At 30.3% G+C, this 12159-nt stretch overlaps 1 long non-coding RNA gene across 1 annotated transcript in view; it reads left to right on the top strand.

The window, feature by feature from the left end:
• Positions 1–11586: 11586 nt before the first annotated feature.
• LOC139892541 (uncharacterized) overlaps positions 11587–12159 on the top strand; it is a 39224-nt gene continuing 38651 nt past the window's right edge. The window contains exons 1-3 of the long non-coding RNA XR_011774136.1: positions 11587–11686; positions 11797–11870; positions 12037–12159. The exon at positions 12037–12159 is cut by the window's right edge and continues 29 nt beyond it. This is a non-coding gene — a long non-coding RNA (uncharacterized lncRNA). The remainder of the gene's footprint in view (positions 11687–11796; positions 11871–12036) is intronic.

Here is a 12159-nt window from a genome sequence, read left to right as displayed (position 1 = left end):
TGACAAGTGGGTTTCGATAGTGTTATTTTCTAGTGATGGATATATGGTGGTTCTAGTGGTGGCTCGATGTGAAGTGAATTATGGTGACGATGATTTAATGAAAGTGCAGGTGGCGTTTGGTTGTGATGATAATCAATGATGGTGGTAATGAACGAAACATAAATAGATATGGTTGATGGGTGACCGAAGGTTGTAGTCATAAAAAAAAGGTAGTTTGTGGTGAGTCGAATAGCAAAACAAGCAATCTCATGAGTTGTTCTTGGTTTGATCAAGTAGAAGGAATCTACAACAGAATTATGATGGTGATATGTTTGAACCAAAAGCAGCGAGATAAGATAGTAGAATGATATGCATGTATGTGTATGTAATTATCTATATAGATATACACTCCGTAAGATGATTGATATATTTTTGGGTGTGGACAATTTATCACAAGCATAATAGAAGGACATAAAATAATTCACAAGTTGAAAGGGATATGAAACTGTCTTTGTCTTTATTAGCTGTATAATTTTGTATATAATTAATATAATTTAGAAATTATATTATTAATAACAATAATATAGATAATAGTATTAATAATACAAATACTGATAATAATAATAATAGAAATAATAATAATAATAAGTAACAATAATAATCCTAGTGAAAATGATAATAGTAAAATTAATAATACTGATATTAATATTAATATTAATTATAATGGTGAGGCAATATTAATAATATTAATATAACAATTATATTGAAACTTATAATTAAATTTAATATAATACAATTTATTAATTATATCATAATTATTAATTATAATATATTTAATCCTTAATGTTTATTAATTATAATATATAATATTATTTATGTATGGAATTCATATATATATAAATATATAAATAATTGTTCGTGAATTGTCGGGAGCAGTCGAAGGTCAATTGAATATATGAAGCAGTTCAAACTTTTTGAGACTTAACATTACAGACTTTGCTTAACATGTCGAAATCATATAAAGATTAAGTTTAAACTTGGTCGGAAATTTCCGGGTCGTCACAGTACCTACCGGTTAAAGAAATTTTGTCCCGAAATTTGAGTGAGGTTGTCATGGATAACAATAAAATGTTTTCATGATGAGTAGAAGTTGAAAATAGAATTTTATCAACATTGAGTATCATGGATAAACTAATTTGATTACCCGAAGCGTACGATTGAAGCTATCACAAAAGAACGGAATAAGGAATTTAAGATTCGTCTTACTTTTGACGTAGTTACGTTTGAATTCCGGAATTTAAGAGATTTAAAAGAAAATCTTGGAAATCTATAAGATCTGATTCTTCGGAATTTATGGAAATTAAGATCTCTTTAATTAAATGCGGTCATCTGTCTCGATTGCTTTGTCTGGTATCTCCACTATAAATGAACTTATTTCGTTCCATTATTTTTACCATTCCTATATTTTCCTTCTCCATTCATACTTCCAAAATATTGTGGAAATGCTCTATCCAGTTCTGATTCTTGATATTTTCTTAATTATCATTTCTGTCATCCTTCTTTTCAATCTTCCACCAGAAAAATCTGTTTACTTCTACTATTACCTTGGGTTATAGTGTTTTTAATTCTCCCGTGTCTTTATATGGCTATACGCATTGATATACATGGTTTGTAATTTATGTGTTTGTGATCGGCTTTATATTTTCCTTTATATTTTGGAGCTCTATGCTCACGTTTTCTCTTCCAGACTTTAAGTCAAGCGAATAATGGTCCAGAATTCGTAGGTATGGAGTTTCGAATGAACTTAATGTTCTAAATAAGAATAAACGTAATAGCACAATTTGATTTGTCAATTTACTAGAATCACTAAGGATAGAACAATCAAGAATATACACGAATGATTATAGTATTATAAGCAGAAAGGAATGTATTATCACGATTTGATTTGTCAAATTACCAGAATCCTTGAGAATGGAACTATCAAGAATATATTTTCTTGATAGGTTCAGAGGCTAAGTAGAATGAAAGAGTTATGTAACATGACTCATGATAATGGTATGATCTACTGTGAACCATCATCACGTTTCATTAGAAACTCAGCATGACCTACTGTAATATAATCACGTTGGCCGAGCGTCATTATATTATACTAACCCATGCTTCAATTCCCAACACTTCTCCACAATTCATTCATAATTTATATTTAGATTTTACAGAAGTTTCCAATATAATGGAATACAGAAAACACGAAGAGGTAGAAAATTTCGGACAAGAATATTTATGAAAATATCCTCAGAAATATCAAAGATATTTATGATGATATTTTGGAATTTATAAGTTCGAAGGTTGATGAAGAAAAATTTTCTGCAAGATTTTTAACATGACATCGGAGCAAGATATTCTCTAAAGATTTCATCGGATCCAGAATTACCTAAATTCTTTGAATATAGGGTTTGGTCCTTGTATTTGTCCTTGAACTCCTTCATGGTTAGCTCAATCCATTTTTCAGTACCAAATTTTTAATCAAGCTTTCCCAACACTCCATTCTTTATCATCAAACTTTTGGCCGTTTAGGCCATCTACAATTTTACTGTTTCCTCTGCATTTAATGCAGCCACATCTGAATCACCAGTTATCAATCCGAGGTGGGTTCAAGAGAATTGTATTTTTAGATGATTAAACGCTGATGGTAATATGATGGAATATAAAAGGTTCTCCGGTAACAATAAAAGAGCACGCATATAAATCAAGGTTATAGTAAGGTTATTTCGAACAAAAAGTCGAAGTTGACTGGTAGAGCTGTGAGAAAACTGGCTAATTTGGAGAAGGATTGTAAAGTTATTTTCGGTAATAACAATGCCAAAGGAGCTAACACAGATATGTGTTAAACGTTTACTCAGGTTCCGAGTGTTTTCAGGTGCATAACTATATGCATCAATCTTTTCTTCCGTAGATGATGTGCGATTGGTTCATCCTCTCGATTGAGGTGTTTTCAAGAATCATAAAAGGTTTGAATGCAGATTGTAATCGTCAAGATACAAATGAGATTTAAGATGAAAATAAGTGGCAAACTTGAGGAAATATTTAACTGTAGTAGATGTAATTTATTTACGATCTTTTAAGTCAAAATGTGTTGTATTTAATATTTCCTACTCTTTTAATATTATTTTTTTTATTATCCATGATAGTAGTCCAATAGTCCAATAGTTCAACCAAAACTAGTATATTTTAAGGAAATAATCATATAGGAACAGTTAGCTAGGAACAATTAGATAGGATTTGGTTAATATAGTTTTAAAGTTTTACGTAGTTAATTAATTGGTTACTAATCAATTTTATTTTGTTCGTTATTTTCTTCATTATGCCACTTGTCAAATCTTGACTTGGATTCTGATCGGCAGAAACTCGTATATGAAATTGAATTGGAATGAAAATGGTTATTCTTTGGTGAACTGATACGTATATGTGTGGATTTGGGCAGTATTGTTAATGACTGCTGATTCTAAATTGAAGAATGTATAGTGTAACTTATTAATGTGAAATCTAAATATCCCTCGAGTATTACCTACCCGTTAAAATATTTTCACCATTAACAGTTTGTACAAGAGAATCTTTTAATTACAATCTTTATGGAAATATATATACATATATATTTTCTTCAGATGAAATCATGAATTTAATGAGTTAATATGATATTAAGCTCATTTGATTTTCGGTTAGAACTAGAATACATAATCTCTAAAACTTTTAGAAACCACATATTCTTCGCAGAATATTTCTTCAATGAAGTTATGGATCAATACTTCATCGTTCATTGTTGTTGGTACTCCTTGGTATCTATGGTGTGTATGATGTTGATGTTCGTGGGACAGATTGTGAAATTGAGAATTGGTATGTGGATGTTGAGGCTTGTATTATTGGTGGTATTGGTGGTATTGGTGCTGATGCTGGTGGTGCTATTGATGTCGGTGATGTTGCTGAAGCTGGTAATTTTTGCACCATAATTTCCAAAGCCACTACTCGAGTGCGAAGCTCGTTGACTTTTTCTATTACTCCGGGATGATGGGTGGTTGGAACGAGTGGATGAATAAGGTTTAGAATAGTAGATATTACGTAATTGTTGCGAGCTATCCGGAAAATGAGGGTGACAATGGTGTTTTGGACTGGTTCGCCGGTAAGTGCTTTAGGTTCTTCACCAAGTGGGCAATTTGGTTGATGGAAAGGATCGCCTTCTTCTCGTTTTCATTGATTAAGTCGACTACGAACTCAGCCCCAATTCATCCAGAATTGATGATGGCTGATTGGTTGATTCACTCCGGTTACACTGCTTTCGGAGCTCGAGTGGAAACCCATATCGGAATAGCTGTCGGAATTCGAGGAACTTGAACTAGTGGCGAGTTCCATTTCGTTCGATTGAGTAAAGAATTTTTCGATATGAAATGATTTCCGGCTATCGGATTTTATTCTAATTATATAGAATATTTATATATATAGAACAAAAGAATTCGTAGATTACGGAGGAATTTACGGAATATGTCAGGCAAGATTTACAGTAACAGATACGCTAAGATATGAATTAGCAGATACGCTAAGATATGAATTTTTGTCTATACACTATTCATGCAATCAATGCAGTAAGATGTGTCTAGACTAAGAATGATAAGCAGGTAATTTCCTAAGGATGATAAGTAGGTAATTTTCGACACGAAATGATAAGCAAAACTTTTGACATGCAGACACGGTCGAAGTCCAGACTCACTAATGCATCTAAGCAACTATCAGTTAGACACACTAATGCAAGACCTGGTTCACTAAGACCAACGCTCTGATACCACCTGTAGTGCTCCATCCTAATCCATCTGGACGAATACATTACAATTGGTTACATCGCGAGGTACTTGACCTCTATATGATACATTTTACAAACATTGCATTCGTTTTTAAAAGACAAACTTTCATTACATTGAAAGTTGACGTCATGCATAATATTTCATAATATATCCAACTATAATTGACTTAATAATAATCTTGATGAACTCAACGACTCGAATGCAACGTCTTTTGAAATATGTCATGAATGACTCCAAGTAATGTCTCTAAAATGAGCAAATGCACAGCGAAAGATTTCTTTCATACCTGAGAATAAACATGCTTTCAAGTGTCAACCAAAAAGTTGGTGAGTTCATTAGTTTATCATAAATAATCATTTCATCATTTTAATAGACCACAAGATTTTCATTTCCATTTCTCATAAATATCGTGCATGCAAAAATCATTCATATGAATTGAACACCTGGTAACCGACATTAACAAGATGCATATAAGAATATCCCCTATCATTCCGGGACATCCATCGGACATGATAAAACAACATCGAAGTACTAAAGCATCCGCTACAACGGATGGGGTTTGTTGGGCCCAATAGATTTATCTTTAGGATTCGTGTCAATTAGTAGACTGGTTTACTAATTCTTAGGTTACCAAGTAAAAGGGGCATATTCGGCTTCGATCATTCAACCATATAATGTAGTTTCGATTACTTGTGTCTATTTCGTAAAACATTTATAAAAGCAGCGCATGTATTCTCAGTCCCAAAAATATATATTGCAAAAGCATTTAAAAAGGGAGCAAATGAAACTCACCTAATGTATTTTGTAGTAAAAATACATATGACTATATTGAACAATGCAGAGTTGGCCTCGGATTCACGAACCTATATCATTTTTATATTTATTAATATACATAGTTGTAATCGAACATATATATATAAATTTATTAGTTATATCCTTTTTAATAATATTTATATGTTTCATTTATTCATTTTGGATAGGAAATATTAACCTTTATTATGTTATATGTATTAAGTATATATATATATATATATATATATATATATATATATATATATATATATATATATATATATATATATATATATATATATATATATATATATATATATATATATCGTTTGTTTGTTAACATATAGTAATTATAATAATACCATAATATTATTTGTAAGGATAAAAATGTTAATAATGATAATACCTAATGTTACTAATAAAAATATTAAAGTTAATAACTTTGTTAATAATAATATTGATGATAGTTTTTGATTATAAATCTCATAATGATAATATTAGTAGTTTTTGATAACATGAATAATTTAGTAATAATATTGATGATAATGATATTAATAATTAGTAATTCACTTAAATCATAATTTTATTCGTAGTTTTTAAGTCTATACATTTATATATATACTTATGATCTTAATAATATTATCTTTAAATTTTTTTATTATCATAATTATAATACTTTTAATAATAATAATATGGATATTACTGATAATTTTAATGATAACATTTATAAAATTGATAGTGATGATAATAAGTTTTATAATACTAATAATAATAATATTGATAGTAATAATAATAATTGATATTCATACTGCTTAATAATAATAATAATAATAATAATAATAATAATAATAATAATAATAATAATAATAATAATAATAATAATAATAATAATAATAAGAGTAGTAGTAAAAACTACCTCAAAGGAGTAAGTTAAAAAAAAAAATAAGTGCCCTTGCCCAGGCTTGAACCCACGACCTCTCGCACACCTAAAATGCCCTTAAACAACTCGTCCGTTCCATTTTATTTGATAAACTCTCATACGCCAAATTTCTTTACACCGTAATTCTGATTCTATATCTCATCAGCCCAATATCATATTCGGCCCAACTGAGGTAAAATCTCGGCCCAATAACGAACAAACTCTAAGCCCAATTCATAAACCATTTAAACAACCTGATCTGTTAACAATTTAATCTGTCACATGTTCGATGGTTTTCCTGGCAATATCAGAATAATGTAACAACACTCCATCATCATCGCGTATTCATCACCATCGGTTTACTATCATCATCATAATTAATTAATCATCTTCATTATCGATCATCATCATCATCTATTATTATCCTAATCTTCGTCATTTATTATTATTAATGTTATTTATTTTTAAAGCACCATCATTTATTGTATATCATCACGCATCATGTTTCATTCTTCCTAACGGTCCAACCACAAATTGAACCGGCTCACACTCCCAAATTACGAACAAAAACATGACCCAATTATTAACCTAAGTTCATGGTCCTACTGATATTAAAATATGATGGTCCAAGTGGAAGATTATAAAAGTAATTCAGCCATAATTAAATCGAAAGTAGCAGCCACAAGCAAATAATCGATTCTTTTTTTCTTTTTATAATCAAGTGGGGTTATTTTGATTGGGAATTTGTCGGCCACACTTTCTTAAACGTCCCACATACAATATAGAATTCGATACACAATAGCATTCACTGTAATATTCTATAATCCATCTGTCCCCCATATCATCATTATCTATTTTTATTTTATGAATCCATAATACTTTAAGTTAGTACTTGACAGAAAATAGAGGCGATACAGAGAGAATGGGCGAGTTAGAGATATGGTGATGATAATGTGATGGTGGTTTGTAACCTGCGGTGATGGTTTTTGGCGGTTTGGTTCAAATAAAACACATAATAGCAGTAGTAATTATTTTATGATGGTGGTGGGTTTAAAGTGAAGTTTTAACAAAGAAGAAACAGAAAAAAATTTTGAACAGATTGTTGTTGTGGTTCGATGTTTAACACATGAACAAAGGTGGTTGTTCATGGTGGTTGTAGTTTGAGCTAAAACAGAAATAAAACATGGGTTGCAGCAATAAAGACGAGTTGCAGGTGGCTTGGGTTTTCGATGTTGATTATATGGATTTCAAAAGCAAATTAGGAAAACATGTAGTAATGGTGTTGTTCTTAGAGAGAAAATTATCAACGAATGTGTTGTGGTTTTTTGGTGTTTGATAACATAAAATTACAGGCAACAACAATAATTCGTTCGAGTAGTAGCAGTACATACAAGTTTTGGGTTCGGTTCCTGTTATTGGCCGATGGTGTTGGGTTATTTTCGTTAACGTAACCTCAAATCACATACCTCATCTTCTATTTTTCTTAGCCACAAGATCAAAACGTTGTTCGATCTTCATGCTTTAAACTCGAACAGAAGTAGTAGACGAAACCGGAAAACAGTAGAAATCAACCCAATTGACAAGTGGGTTTCGATAGTGTTATTTTCTAGTGATGGATATATGGTGGTTCTAGTGGTGGCTCGATGTGAAGTGAATTATGGTGACGATGATTTAATGAAAGTGCAGGTGGCGTTTGGTTGTGATGATAATCAATGATGGTGGTAATGAACGAAACATAAATAGATATGGTTGATGGGTGACCGAAGGTTGTAGTCATAAAAAAAAAGGTAGTTTGTGGTGAGTCGAATAGCAAAACAAGCAGTCTCATGTGTTGTTCTTGGTTTGATCAAGTAGAAGGAATCTACAACAGAATTATGATGGTGATATGTTTGAACCAAAAGCAGAGAGATAAGATAGTAGAATGATATGCATGTATGTGTATGTAATTATCTATATAGATATACACTCCGTAAGATGATTGATATATTTTTGGGTGTAGACAATTTATCACAAGCATAATAGAAGGACATAAAATAATTCACAAGTTGAAAGGGATATGAAACTGTCTTTGTTTTTATTAGCTGTATAATTTTGTATATAATTAATATAATTTAGAAATTATATTATTAATAACAATAATATAAATAATAGTATTAATAATACAAATACTGATAATAATAATAATAGAAATAATAATAATAATAAGTAACAATAATAATCCTAGTGAAAATGATAATAGTAAAATTAATAATACTGATATTAATATTAATATTAATTATAATGGTGAGGAAATATTAATAATATTAATATAACAATTATATTGAAACTTATAATTAAATTTAATATAATACAATTTATTAATTATATCATAATTATTAATTATAATATATTTAATCCTTAATGTTTATTAATTATAATATATAATATTATTTATGTATGGAATTCATATATATATAAATATATAAATAATTGTTCGTGAATCGTCGGGAGCAGTCGAAGGTCAATTGAATATATGAAACAGTTCAAATTTTTTGAGACTTAGCATTACAGACTTTGCTTAACATGTCGAAATCATATAAAGATTAAATTTAAACTTGGTCGAAAATTTCCGGGTCGTCACAATAATAATATATTATATTTTCAAAGTAAATGTTGGTGTTTGGGATTTTGATGTTTAAAGAGATGTGAAATTCAGCAAAGGTGAATGAGAAATCACGTAGTTGATATTGTGTTTATTATCAATTTTATTCATGTGGGGGATCGTAACAATATTTTTAATTGTGAATGAAACTGATGATGGGAAAGTAGGAAATGCTTGCTATATGATTGTCTTTAAGTGTGATCAAGTGACATCTTTCGACTTATAAAACTTATAAGTACACTAATGCTGTTTAATTGATCATGGATTTCTTCATTTAATCTCTTGGTCCATATATGTGGAGAGAGTTCCTTGAGTTCGATAATGAGGAAAAATAAACCATGGCTAAAATTACATCCACATAAATCTATGAAATATATTCTCTTGATGGGCTCCAATGAAATTTCAGACATGGTGGTCATGTCCGACAGTATAACTGCTTTAACCGTTGTACTCTGAAAACAGACGACGTGTAGACGGGCGAATCTGTTTAAGGGAACCTATTCAAACACAGGCCTCAGTTTTTTCTTGGGGAGATGATTCATATATCCTTTTAAATGTTCTCTAGTTTTACTTGATATTGTTCATTTTATTTATACGATTCGTGATTGTATGATATTACAATTCGTTAATATAATGAAACTTTATTCGAGTACATTATATTTTCTTTCCTACAACTCCCTTCATGCCAAATAATTGTCCTTTTTTTAACTTTTAAAGTACTTCATTTTCAACTTTAGCATTAACTATTTTTTATTTTTTTGTGTGTTATTCAATATTTGATGATTATCGTATCGATAAAAACACGTTTAAAATGTAATTCATTCATAATTTTTTTTTATATCAAATAGGAAGTATTATATGAAACAAACAAATTTGTTTTAATTCAAATTTGAAGAGAAAAAGTTTTAAAAGTCAAATGTAAAACTTATTTTATTTTGGACCAACGTATACCGTAAATAAATACTCCACTAAATTGATAATAATAGAAACAAAAAAAAAAAAAAAAAATAAGAATGGCAGATATTAATTATAGAGATAAATCCCTCTCTCGCAATTATAAACAATGTCATAGGCTTTTTTCGGTAATAGACGTTAACTTTTCGAAAATATCACGGTCAACCGTCGCGCCTAGCGAATAACGGGCTAGGCCAATAAAAAACAACGACGTATTACCGAAGCTCGCGTGTCGCCCAAATTTTATCTCAAAAATATCAAAATTCGCGAAAAAAACTACTTTGGTAAACTGTCTCGAAAACCTGCTCGAAATTAACAATTATCGCGAAATTTTGAAATTTTTTCGCGATTTTGTGTTCCCAATGTGTCGCATATTTGTTATCGGGAACAAATAAATAAGAAATTAACTATTTGGGTAAATTTCTCTTAATTATATGTGTAATTAATTTACCGAGTATTATTCATGAATTCATGAATAAATAAGAAAATTAGGCTACAAGTTACTCTTAAATCTTTAACGGACATATTCCCAAACATTCATCCATATCTATAAATACCACCTGAGATCTCTGATTTCACACATCCAATAAGAAGAACAGAGTCTCCCATCTCATCTCAATCAATCGCTACTTCGCTAGTGGTTCAATCACAAAACAAACAAGGCTGTTGTTAATTACGGTTCTTATTATGATTTCGTTACCAAGTTCCATCACGCTCTCGTATTTTTCTTCTTCTAATCGATTGATTGTTGTCAGAAACACTCTACGACACTGCCTTCATGCCCCTCTAATCCCCTGTCTCTGTAAGTTCTTTCTTTTCTACTGTATTATTAATCAGGGTTTTCAATTGATTTTCTTAACTTCTCATACAAAATTAGGGTTTTTTCTGATAGCGTTAAAATTCTTCAAAACTGGGGTTTTTTGTTTTGATTTTGTTGAAAAATAAGGGTTATTTTCGGATACTGTTTAGTTTCTTAAATTTTAAGAAATTCTTTTAATTTTGTTGAGTTCTTAGAACTAGGTTTTCTTTTCTTCTGTTACTGTCAAATTATCTGCATTTAGGTTTCTTTTTCTTATATTTTATTTCATTTCTTTAAAGATGGCCAATCACAAGTTTTCTTTTCTTTGTAGGTGTTAATATATTCTTCCTTGTCATTAATTATCAAATCTTGTGCGGGTCATTGTTTTCTTGAAAAGATCTTGACAATTAAGCACTTACAGCGATATATTGTGTAGCTAAGGTAATTGGTAACCATTGTTGTACATAAGCACCTACAGGGACAATTTGTGTAACTTAATTTCTTAGAGCGATATAATATGTGCATTTGAAGCACCTGTTGCCACAACAATTACAGTAATTCAAAGCTTATGTTAGGACCACCTTTCTAACTTTTGTAATCGTTTCAAGTATTTGTTAGTACCTTTATATAAAATTTATCCGATTTTGGCTGCAGGAATTAGAAGATGAAGGACGCATGATGCGGATGGGGAAACGATTGTTATATTGCGGTTATTTCCTTGTGCTTTTGGATGTATAGCTATTGCATCTCTGGTATGTTATATATTTATGGCATTGTTTACGTTCCACATCGGAAGATAGTTATTGCATTAATTAGTTTGAGGCTTATAATCGGTGAGGATACTTATTCTTTTCAATTATAGGGAGATATACTGGAATCGTGAATTTGATCAAATATTTTAGTGGTTACGTCCCTATCACCTTGTATAGCATTCAGGTATTTCGCGTTAAGTAATTTTAAACTGAATATGTGGTCCTTTTTTTTTTTTTTTTTTTTTTTGAATTTGAACAATATATGGTAAGATATGTACTAGTATTTAGCAAGGTGATTGATATATCATTTAAAGACATGACGAGTCTTTCATGCAACCATTATTGATCAGATTGGGAACAAGTTCACTACTGTTAATGATCTGTACCCATTGACTAGCACCCGAAGGGAACTAAGGATCCTTTAGGGGAACCAACAAAGAGTTCTTCCTCGACTGGGACTGTCAAATAGCCGA

The sequence above is a fragment of the Rutidosis leptorrhynchoides genome, chromosome 2, assembly GCF_046630445.1.
Source record: "Rutidosis leptorrhynchoides isolate AG116_Rl617_1_P2 chromosome 2, CSIRO_AGI_Rlap_v1, whole genome shotgun sequence".
Taxonomy (NCBI): domain Eukaryota; kingdom Viridiplantae; phylum Streptophyta; class Magnoliopsida; order Asterales; family Asteraceae; genus Rutidosis; species Rutidosis leptorrhynchoides.
This window is presented reverse-complemented; position numbering and strand designations above follow the sequence as displayed.